This window comes from Silene latifolia, chromosome Y, assembly GCF_048544455.1.
Source record: "Silene latifolia isolate original U9 population chromosome Y, ASM4854445v1, whole genome shotgun sequence".
Taxonomy (NCBI): Eukaryota; Viridiplantae; Streptophyta; class Magnoliopsida; order Caryophyllales; family Caryophyllaceae; genus Silene; species Silene latifolia.
In genome coordinates this window covers 299,032,217-299,041,666 of record NC_133538.1, presented here as the reverse complement: position 1 = coordinate 299,041,666, position 9,450 = coordinate 299,032,217, and positions in this window count along the sequence as shown.

The window sequence follows — 9,450 nt, the reverse complement described above, 5'->3', positions numbered from 1 at the left end:
TTTTTAACATATTAAAAATCAACGTATTAATAAAATACGTCACATACAAAATTGACTTAGTAATTTCATAATTACTTGTACCAAAATATTTTTACCATTTATAAATCACAACAGATTGTATTTATAATAATTCATTCAATTTTCGATTGTTTCTTTAAACAATAATTTCATCCGAGTAATTATACAATTTGATTACTCGATCAGATCTCATTTAATCACATTTCAATTTGATACGTAAATTTTACTTCCAAAATCGTCCGTCAATTTTCAAGTAATTTAATTAACTCGTAACATTATACGATTAATTAATAATCAATTAAGAGTGTTGCCCTATAGGTATGACCTAGGGGGTCAACTGATCACCACCGTCGCACGACAGTAATGTCAAACTCTAGTCAGCCAATCATTACCGATATATGTTGACCAGTTGACAGTAACAATATTACTTCTCAATTGTATTCTTTATAATGAGATTTAAACATGTGATCATCATGATCAACAGTCGTGATCGCATTATTGTCGGAGGACACATATTCCAACACGGATTTCATTAAAATTGAAGCAAACATAAAATCGATTAACCTAAAAAACTGAAAAGCAACAGAATAAACACAAATATAATCAAAATTGACGGAATGTGACAATAAAGCAACTGCGATTGTAAGCAGAAGCAGAGGAGAACGCAAATATAAAAATTCGATAGGAAAAACAACAAATACAAGGATATTTCACCTAATATTTAAGAGAAAAGAAAATACGAGAATAATCAAAGGAAAGTACACCGTAAAATTGAAGTAGAAGTGAACGGATGTCATTAAATTTGAATCAAACATAAAATCGATTAACCTAAAAAACTGAAAAGCAACGGAATAATGATAATACAATAGCGAATGATAAGCGACATAGAATCCAGATGAAATCGCGAAAAGGAAAACTGAAAACGAAAGGATTACGGAAATTACCTGTTTGCATGTTAATGTCGGTAGAATCTGCATCCATTGTAGCAACGAGAACCTGGAAAATGCATTTAATTTGATTGATTTGTGAATGAATTGATAAAAGCGAGTAAAAGACAGGAACCTAGTGTTTGTTTGCTTGATTCAGAGGATTATTTTGACTTAGAGAGAGAGATAGAGAAAGCAAGGGAAAGAGACGGAGGAGAGAGAAAGTGAAACTGAATTATGAGGGGGAGGTTTGAATTCTTAGCTTTTATAGGTTTGTTATAATTTCTGAGATTTAATCTCAGCCGTTGATTAGGAGTAGATCTAATGGATGAGATTAAAATGCTAGACTCACCTAAGATACCTAGACTCACTTGATGCAATATATATATATATATATATATATATATATATATATATATATATATATATATATATATATATATATATATATATATATATATATATATATATATATATAGTGTTGAGATCAAATAAGTCCCCCTCTTAAGTGTGAGTCCATAAGTCCTCCTTAGAGTCCTTGGATGAGCACTATGGAAGGCTGAGATTGAAGACAAAAAACAAAGGATTAATGCCTAATTAAACCCACTCTCTCACTACCTTACTAATCCACATTAATCAAATACTAATCAACTATATATAATTTATTTTTCCACCCACTTATCTCTCATTCACACAATTCATTCACCACCCCTCTCAAAAACCCAAATTAATACTCTCAAAAAAAACCCAAATAATTCCCCTCTTCCTCACCAATCCAACCCACTCCCACCGGCCACCACCATCCTCCCCCGACCACTAGTACTCCCCAAAAAGACTCTCCAACACCACCGAGCACTACCCCCAGCTACCACCCCGACTGTCACCACTCACGCCAAATCCAACCACCACGCCCTTCCACACGCAAACACCGCTTACTCCACAAACCACCTCCAGATCTGCCACTACCGTCGCCAATAGCACCACCTGTGAACGCCGCCTATACCTCCACTGCCGCCACTCACACATCCGACTCCAACAAGACCGACAACCGCCCCTCCTCTTCTCACGCAGCCACCACCACGACGACCACCTTCTCCCAGATCTGCCACCTTACACCACGCACCCGACATCAACCCACCATGCACAACCACCAACAACCCGACACCACCTTGTTTCTTGTTTTGTTTTTTTGTTTTGTTTTTTTGTTTTTGTCTTTCTTTTGTGTTTATCAGTGTGTTGTTTGGTTGTTTTGTTTGTTTTATTTTTTGTTTTGTTTTTTGTTTTTGTTATTTATTTTGTGTCTTTTATTTTGGTTGTTTTTTGTTTTATTTTGTTTTATGTTTTTGTTATTTATTTTGTGTCTTTTATTTCGTTTTTTTTAATTTTATTTGTTTAAATTTACATATTGTGTGCTAAAAATTCTGCCTCTAATGATTTCAAAATTCAAATTTTGAAAATCCCGCCTCCAATGTTTTCATGCGATATTTTTACTCCATTTTATGCTTGTTAAAATCTTGCCTCCATTTTTTTTCTTATTGTCTTGTTTTATAGTTTTACTAATCTCGCCTTGTTAAAATTCGTGTTGTTGATTTTAATTTTCTAGTAAAGTTAAAGTTACATCTTCCTCTAATAATGTTACATGTTTTTCTATTAAATTTACACTTTATTAAAGTTACAGTTTTTTCCATTTAAATTACACTTTTGTCCATTAAAATTACACTCTTATCCCTATTAAAGTTAAAGTTACACTGATTTCTATTAGAATTACACTTTTTTCTATTAAAATTACAGATTTCTCTATTAAAGTTACAACTATCTATATTAAAGTTACATTTTTGTGTACTAAAGTTACACTTATATCTATTAAAGTTACACTCTCGAGGACTACAGTTTTACTCTCAATGGACTCATGTTACATGTTTAATATGGACAAAAGTTACAGTCTCAATGGATTAAAGTTACACTCTCAATGGACTGAAATTACACTTTAATGGACTAAAGTTACACTTTTAATATGGACTAAAGATACACTCTCAATGGACTAAAATTACACTTTAATGGACTAAAATTACACTTTAATGGATTAAAATTACACTTTAATGGACTAAAATTACACTTTTAAAAGACTAAAGTTACACTTATAAGTCACTCAATTCACAATGAGTTGTGTTAAAATTGGAAAAATTCAAAATAATATTTGTCGAAAAAACTAAGTTTCACTCGTAGAATGCAAAACATATTGTAAATTTGCTTCAAATTTTCAAATTTCAAAATAAAATCCGTCAAACCGCAATTTTTTTTGTAAAAATTACACTTTTTTCCGTTGAAATTACACTTTTAAAACAGTGAATGTGTAGTAACATTTGTATAAAGTTTCAGTCCAAAAAAAAATTATGCTCAAAATTTTTTGTGTATATAATTAATCCATTAGTGAATGTATAATTAAAGCTAGAGAGAGAAAGTAGATTAATTAGTGTATAGAAAACTCATTAGTGTTAACTATGCTTTTTTTCTTTCAATCTCAACCATCCTTAGTGGAAGATCTAAGGGATGTAGAGAGGACTTATGGACTCAAATATTTTGGTGGACTCATAAGAACTTCACAATATATATATATATATATATATATATATATATATATATATATATATATATATATATATATATATATATATATATATATATATATATATATATATATATATATATATATATATATATATATATATATATTTTGAGTCCGTGAGTCCAACTAATATATCACGCACTATAGAAAATAATATCACGCATCAAATTGACAAACAAAACTGCAAAAACCTTCTAAAACAAACCAAATCATTTGACAATTTCTCTCTCTAAAACATTCAAACAAAATCCTCTCTAAAATCACGATGAAAATTTGCAAAAACTTAAAACTTAAAGACGATTTCAACTGAATTTCAACATTCAAGATTTATTCGTTCACTAGATTCGATAATCGAACTACAATTCTCTCAATAAATCGTTAAGGTACATTCGTTACTCGTTTCATTTAATTTCTGCAGTTTTATTTCACATTATGTGGTATTAAATTGATTATAAATGTTGATTTTGATCAAAATTATTATCTGTATGTTGAATTACATGAAATTAATAGGATTAAATCAAAAAAATTGGACTAATTGTCGAGTTATTTAGGGTACTTTCATGTTCTTGCTGTAAATTACTAAATATCTTAGTTATAGATGATGTCGAACGTTTTTCGTGATTATATAAGATATCGATCTAATTATGTATCATTAATTGTATTTTCTAGTTGTTTATTAGATGTTTTCTGTTTAACTGTGAAACTTAGGGTTTAATCCTGGTTAATTCACAAAACTAGAGTTTCATATTAAGTTGAAAGATTGAGAGTTAGTGTTCAGTTAATAAGAAGTGTTCATATACATGTTGGCTATGATACAGGAAAAAACTTGTGACACTGCTGTTAATATAATGTGATATTGAATGCGAATATTAGTTGTACTTAATCTTCACAATTGGAAGACTAACGATTGAAACAAATAATAGTATGGTTGATTGGTAACTCTGAATGTGGTTGCGCGTATGTGAATATTGGAATAATGAATTTCCTTTTGTTTATGAAATATTCATAAACAAATTTCAGCTTGATTTCAACAGTTTAAGAGAGTCAAGAAGCTAGACAAATGATCAGAATAATGCATGAACCTATAAAAGTGCAAAAATCCTTAAATTGTAAGAATTGAATTATATTTTTATTCCAAGATGACATATTCAATCTGTAAAAGTATGCCGGAAGGAGGTCTTTCAATGTATTTTTTATATCATCTTCATTATATCGTACTTGTACTAGGGAATAAAGGACTCATTTCATTTTACTAAATGGGAATTAGTGAGAGAATGACAATTACCCCAAAATTTCTAGTCTAATGTTCCAGTGTATGCGTGTACCAACTGGAAGGTGCTCAAACCATATGTACATGCCTGAGGATCTTACCTCGTTTTACTATTAGTACCCCTGGTCTATTGAAATGTTCAATTCAATGGTATCGCTTGTCATGTAAGGGAGAATATAAAGAAACTATATCGGGTAACGCATATTACTTTCAAAATTGATTGAAGTAGGGACATGTTACACTCATGTGACACTTGAACTCAAACTGTAAGGGAGTAATGGTACAAGATACAATTAGATCCAAAATTTGTCAAATTAAGTAATGGAGCAGTTTTAGTGAATTGGCCAAAAAATGAAAGTAGGTCAGTTCTAGAGTACATGAAGGACTATTTGTGTTTCTTATGTTCAATATCTGATACTATAAAGTTAAAGAGTTGTGTTTATTTGTATCTGATACTATAATGATAATAGAAAACCAAAAAAATGATCTAAATTATACAAATTGATATTTATTTGCTTTTGATTTATAGAGGAGCTAATTCTGGACAAGGTGATGATGATCATGGACAAAATTAAAGCTCAAGACAATAAAAGACAATACAAGATTGTTGCAAGGGGTAGAGCTAGAGGTAGAGGCAGGGGAAGCAAATAAAAAAATTTCTATGAATATGATGACATAAAATTTCAATTGAAAGTGCAAATAGTAGGGCTAGAGGTAGAGGTAGAAAATTTTGCATGATTGATGTAATGTTGATAGGATAAGTAAACCAATGTATGTAATAGTTGTCATGAACTAGTATTGCAGCTAGTATTTTGTAATATTGTTTAAGATCAGTAATGATATTGTGTCTTGTATTTAGTGATATTGTTTCTTAACATTCCAAAATTGGAAGGGTGAAAATAATCTTTTTAATTGTAATATTGTTTTTGGTGTTGGTGTTGTATGGTATTCTTTGTTAATGGTTGTGATATTGTTTCTTAATATTAAAAAATGGGAAGGGTATAAACAATCATTTTATCTGTGATATTGTTTTGGGTAAAGTGTGATATTCTTTGTTAATGGTTGTGATATTGTTTCTTAATATCGCGAAAGTTGAGGGGTGAAAACAATCTTTATAATTGTGATATTATTTTGGGTGAAATGTGATATTCTTTGGTAATGGTTGTGATACTTCATTATCAGAAGGTGATATTGTTAATCCCAACATATGATATTGTTAAGCAAATCATGTGATATTGTTTCTCATAACGCGTGGTATTGTTTCTAATAACCTGTGAAACTTCTAAAGATATATTGTTTATTAAAAGTGTGATAAACATAATGCAGATGACAATCTTGATAAAACTATGGTATTGTAACTCAGGTACTCTTATATTGTTTCTAGCAAGCTGTAAAACATATCAAAATTATAAGAGTAACATAGTACTATCCAAAAATGGAGATGGAATACAAATATTATAACCGCTTAGAACGATATTAAGGATAAAGAATTTTTCTTTATAAGAGAAATGACTAAAAAAAAGATGCTTTGCTCAATTGATGATGTACTATGGACTTCTTCAACATGCACACAAATTCTTAACCTCATCAAGCGAATAAATCAGCAAAAAAGGGAAAATAAAAAAGGACAAAACATCATCTTAGTCACATCTTTAAACAAAAGGAAATACAGAAATATAAAAATAATGAATTTTGAATTAAATTCTCCATACTTGAGTGGACAAAGAAGGTGATTATGGGCCTCATGAAACTGATTAATGACAAAAGGCTCACTTTACATTTGTTAATTTCTTGAATGACATATAAAAATGTAATCTTGGCTTTACAATCAATCCTAGTAATTTTAATCTTCTTTGGATCATATGGCTTGATTGTTGTCTCTTATTGGTAATATATATATATATATATATATATATATATATATATATATATATATATATATATATATATATAGAGAGAGAGAGAGAGAGAGAGAGAGAGAGAGAGAGAGAGAGAGAGAGAGAGAGAGAGAGAGAGAGAGAGAGAGAGAGAGAGAGATTGGATTTGGTGAGTTGGTTCTTATGGTGAGTTATGAGTTGGGGAAATCTCAACCATTAGATTACATTAAAGATGAATGGCCAAGATCTAATCTTACATGTCATATAAAAACACTGTCATTTACTTTTCTCTTTTTTTCTCTTTTTTTTTACCACGTGTTATTGTGCTGTTATTCTGCTATCACTTTGATATTTTTTGCGACTTTGATTTTTTTTCTTTTTTTCTTCCCCGTGTTATTGTGCTGTTATTGTTACTCCGCTGTTATTGTGATGTTATTCTGCTGTCACTTTGATTTTTTTTACGACTTTGATTTTTTTTACGACTTTAATTTTTTTTACCACGTGTTATTGTGCTGTTATTCTACTGTTATTGTGCTGTTATTGTGATGTTATTCTGCTGTCACTTTGATTTTTTTTACGACTTTGATTTTTTTTTCTCGTTTTTTTTACCACGTGTTATTGTGTTGTTATTGTTATTCCGCTGTTATTGTGATGTTATTCTGTTGTCACTTTGATTTTTTTTACGATTTTGATTTTCTCATTTTTTTTACCACGTGTTATTGTGCTGTTATTGTTATTCCGCTGTTATTGTGATGTTATTCTGCTGTCACTTTGATTTTTTTTACGACTTTGATTTTTTTTCTCTCTTTTTTTTATCACATGTTATTGTGCTGTTATTATTATTGTGATGTTATGATGCTGTTACTTTGATTTTTTACGACTTTGATTTTTTTTTCTTTTTTTTTATCACGTGTTATTGTGCTGTTATTCTACTATTATTCTGTTGTTATTGTGATGTTATTATGGTGTCACTTTGATTTTTTTAATTACTTTGATTTTTTTCTCTTTTTTTTTACCATGTGTTATTGTGATGTTATTATGGTGTCACTTTTATTTTTTTACTCTTAATTTTTTACCACATGTTATTGTGCTGTTATTCTGGTGTTATTGTGATGTTATTCCGGTGTCATTTTGATTTTTTTTAACTACTCTGATTTTTTTACTTTTTTTTTACCATGTGTTATTGTGCTATTATTGTAGTGTTATTATGTTGTTATTGTAGTTTTATTCGTGTGTTATTGGAGTATTATTCATTACTTGGATTTAGACGGTGTCTCAAAAGCGCTTAAACACAAATGCGACCAGCTGATAATTATTCAGATTTAAACGGTCTAGAGTCGCTCACCACTGTCATCACCACTTGGATTAGTTCCATAGTTACTGAAAAAGTCGTTTGACCCGAAAATAAATATGCACTAATTGACTATGTTACTTAGCTTACACTTGAAAATTCCATATTTACTAATTAACAGGAAAGCATGTGCAAGTACAAAAGAAGAAGACAAACAAATATGTTGTTTTTGTATCCCTTGCATCATAGTACCACGAGCCTTAGATTTCATATTTCCGATCAATTCACCCAAATTCCCCCAATTTCATTCAAAAAACAGGAGGATCACGTGAAATGGAACATCCAAGAGAGTGAGGAATTGGCAAACCTTCCCTTTGAGCTCTTTGAACGTAATCCCAGAATACGAGTGTCATCTGAAAGCATTTTATGGAACATAACTCTAATCAAAAGACAACCCAAAACTGAGGTGCATCAGAATCTTGAGCCGTAATAATTTCCCAGCGACACGTTCGAGCTCCTCATAAACGGCGAAGTACCCGACAATAGTACCCCAATCAGAAGCAGACCCGAATTCGAAAACAGTGACCATGAAGGCGAGTCCTTCGCTACAATTTTTGACATTTTCTGGCGATTTTATTTCCGACGACCGATGTTCGGATGAAAACCATTACATTACACACAAATTCAAGAGCTTTCATCAATAATATAGTTCGAATGAAGCTCAATTGAATTATGCAGCAACGAAAATTGAAACTTCAAAGTTCAGTGTGAAATACTGTATTTCAAGCAATTTACTGCGGTACCGGTACAAACTTACATTCAATTTAATATTTCTAGACATGTATTTTTATGAAGGTAATGAAATAGATTAGAAATGACCAACTATTGACATCGAAATTGTCGATATAGAACCAACCTTGTTTCTCTCCAAGCACAAGCACAAGCCTTCGTGTTTCAAGTAAAAGAAGGCGGAGATCCAAGACCGCCCATGCAATTAAGATTCTGAAACTCGCAATCTTGACCGCATTTCCCATTCTCATTGCAAGCAATGTTGCTAGAACTAGGGAAGTTTGTGTTGGGAATATTCTGATACATATTTGGAGGTTTAACAGGTTTTTGGTAAGGAAAAGAGCCAATCTCCCCTTCGATTCTTCCCCTTATATCCACAAGAAGACACTTGAGCCTTGAAACCTCAGCCTCCAAACTAGCCCGACTCTGCAACTTTTGAATCAATTGTTGATTCGCAGCCTTCAAACTCGCACTGCTCATTAGCCAAGGAAGCAGTGTATGCCTTTTTCTTCTGACGATACTTACGCACTGCTTCTCTATTGCCCCCTCGGTCCCTTGACTCAGAAGAATAATCATCATGATCGCGACTATCACCGTTACTTGAAGGAGTACCAACAATTTTGGCTTAATTGATTGATTTGGATCCCACATAC